Genomic DNA, 2500 nt, shown 5'->3' with positions numbered 1-2500 from the left:
CGGAGCCGGGATCCCGTGCATCCATCGTGGCGGGGGAAACAGAAAGGCTGATCCGGCCGGGGCCCCGGTAAGCCGGACCCGCCCGAGGCCGTCCCGGTAGACCCGGCCCTCTCCCCGTCTCGGGCACCCCAGGGGTCCGGCGTGGGCACCGAGGCGACGGCGGAGGTCCCCGACCGAGGCCCGCGGACCCGGAGCCGGGATCCCGTGCATCCATCGTGGCGGGGGAAACAGAAAGGCTGATCCGGCCGGGGCCCCGGTAGACCGGGAAGACTGCCCGGCGCGGACACCCCCGGGGTCCGGCGTGGGCACCGAGGCGACGGCGGAGGTCCCCGACCGAGGCCCGCGGCGCCGGAGCCGGGATCCCGTGCATCCATCGTGGCGGGGGAAACAGAAAGGCTGATCCGGCCGGGGCCCCGGTAGACCGGGACGACTGCCCGTCGCGGGCACCCCCGGGGTCCGGCGGGGGCACCGAGGCGACGGCGGAGGTCCCCGACCGAGGCCCGCGGACCCGGAGCCGGGATCCCGTGCATCCATCGTGGCGGGGGAAACAGAAAGGCTGATCCGGCCGGGGCCCCGGTAGACCGGGAAGACTGCCCGGCGCGGACACCCCCGGGGTCCGGCGTGGGCACCGAGGCGAAGGCGGAGGTCCCCGACCGAGGTCCGCGGCGCCGGAGCCGGGATCCCGTGCATCCATCGTGGCGTGGGAAACAGAAAGGCTGATCCGGCCGGGGCCCCGGTAGACCGGGACGACTGCCCGTCGCGGGCACCCCCGGGGTCCGGCGGGGGCACCGAGGCGACGGCGGAGGTCCCCGACCGAGGCCCGCGGACCCGGAGCCGGGATCCCGTGCATCCATCGTGGCGGGGGAAACAGAAAGGCTGATCCGGCCGGGGCCCCGGTAGACCGGGAAGACTGCCCGGCGCGGACACCCCCGGGGTCCGGCGTGGGCACCGAGGCGAAGGCGGAGGTCCCCGACCGAGGCCCGCGGCGCCGGAGCCGGGATCCCGTGCATCCATCGTGGCGGGGGAAACAGAAAGGCTGATCCGGCCGGGGCCCCGGTAGACCGGGACGACTGCCCGTCGCGGGCACCCCCGGGGTCCGGCGGGGGCACCGAGGCGACAGCGGAGGTCCCCGACCGAGGCCCGCGGACCCGGAGCCGGGATCCCGTGCATCCATCGTGGCGGGGGAAACAGAAAGGCTGATCCGGCCGGGGCCCCGGTAGACCGGGAAGACTGCCCGGCGCGGACACCCCCGGGGTCCGGCGTGGGCACCGAGGCGAAGGCGGAGGTCCCCGACCGAGGTCCGCGGCGCCGGAGCCGGGATCCCGTGCATCCATCGTGGCGGGGGAAACAGAAAGGCTGATCCGGCCGGGGCCCCGGTAGACCGGGACGACTGCCCGTCGCGGGCACCCCCGGGGTCCGGCGGGGGCACCGAGGCGACGGCGGAGGTCCCCGACCGAGGCCCGCGGACCCGGAGCCGGGATCCCGTGCATCCATCGTGGCGGGGGAAACAGAAAGGCTGATCCGGCCGGGGCCCCGGTAGACCGGGAAGACTGCCCGGCGCGGACACCCCCGGGGTCCGGCGTGGGCACCGAGGCGAAGGCGGAGGTCCCCGACCGAGGCCCGCGGCGCCGGAGCCGGGATCCCGTGCATCCATCGTGGCGGGGGAAACAGAAAGGCTGATCCGGCCGGGGCCCCGGTAGACCGGGACGACTGCCCGTCGCGGGCACCCCCGGGGTCCGGCGGGGGCACCGAGGCGACGGCGGAGGTCCCCGACCGAGGCCCGCGGACCCGGAGCCGGGATCCCGTGCATCCATCGTGGCGGGGGAAACAGAAAGGCTGATCCGGCCGGGGCCCCGGTAGACCGGGAAGACTGCCCGGCGCGGACACCCCCGGGGTCCGGCGTGGGCACCGAGGCGAAGGCGGAGGTCCCCGACCGAGGCCCGCGGCGCCGGAGCCAGGATCCCGTGCATCCATCGTGGCGGGGGAAACAGAAAGGCTGATCCGGCCGGGGCCCCGGTAGACCGGGAAGACTGCCCGGCGCGGACACCCCCGGGGTCCGGCGTGGGCACCGAGGCGAAGGCGGAGGTCCCCGACCGAGGCCCGCGGCGCCGGAGCCGGGATCCCGTGCATCCATCGTGGCGGGGGAAACAGAAAGGCTGATCCGGCCGGGGCCCCGGTAGACCGGGACGACTGCCCGTCGCGGGCACCCCCGGGGTCCGGCGGGGGCACCGAGGCGACGGCGGAGGTCCCCGACCGAGGCCCGCGGCCCCGGATCCGGGATCCCGTGCATCCATCGTGGCGGGGGAAACAGAAAGGCTGATCCGGCCGGGGCCCCGGTAAGCCGGACCCGCCCGAGGCCGTCCCGGTAGACCCGGCCGTCTCCCCGTCGCGGGCACCCCCGGGGTCCGGCGTGGGCACCGAGGCGACGGCGGAGGTCGCCGACCGAGGCCCGCGGCCCCGGAGCCGGGATCCCGTGCATCCATCGTGGCGGGGGAAACAG

The sequence above is a fragment of the Pituophis catenifer genome, unplaced genomic scaffold, assembly GCF_029215685.1.
Source record: "Pituophis catenifer annectens isolate HBS135680 unplaced genomic scaffold, rPitCat1.0.hap2 SCAF_39, whole genome shotgun sequence".
Lineage (NCBI taxonomy): Eukaryota > Metazoa > Chordata > Lepidosauria > Squamata > Colubridae > Pituophis > Pituophis catenifer.
Note: the sequence above shows the minus strand (reverse complement) of the source record.